Below are 498 nucleotides of genomic sequence, written 5' to 3' on the forward strand. Positions count from 1 at the left end.
TATATATATATATATATATATATATATATATATATATAAATAAAATGTTACTTTTACAAAAATGTTATCATACCACGCAATGTGTTTTATTAGTGAATATCTCTCTGACTTCATCTTTTTGTAGTTTGAGACATTTTTAAATTGTATAACAATAGGGTTTTTCTTTTTTACAAACAATGCTGCTATGAAAATTTTTGCACACATCTTCATGTGTGTAGGGAAACTGCTAGATCCTAGGATATTGCATCTTTAACCTCACTAACTGTGATAGGAAGAAGTCTAAGATGGCCCCCTGATCTTTGCCCCCTGGTGTTGCCGTATTAATCTCTACCCGTCAAGTGTGGGTGAGATCTGTGACTTAATTTTAATATCCAATAGAATATGGCAAAGATAATTGGATGTTAGTCCCATGATTACATTTCATTATATAAGTCTTTATCTTAGCAAACTGGGGCTAGACATGCTCCTGTGGGGCTTGAAGAAGTGAGCTGTCATGCT

Source organism: Herpailurus yagouaroundi, unplaced genomic scaffold (assembly GCF_014898765.1).
Source record: "Herpailurus yagouaroundi ecotype Mexico unplaced genomic scaffold, PumYag 162, whole genome shotgun sequence".
Lineage (NCBI taxonomy): Eukaryota > Metazoa > Chordata > Mammalia > Carnivora > Felidae > Herpailurus > Herpailurus yagouaroundi.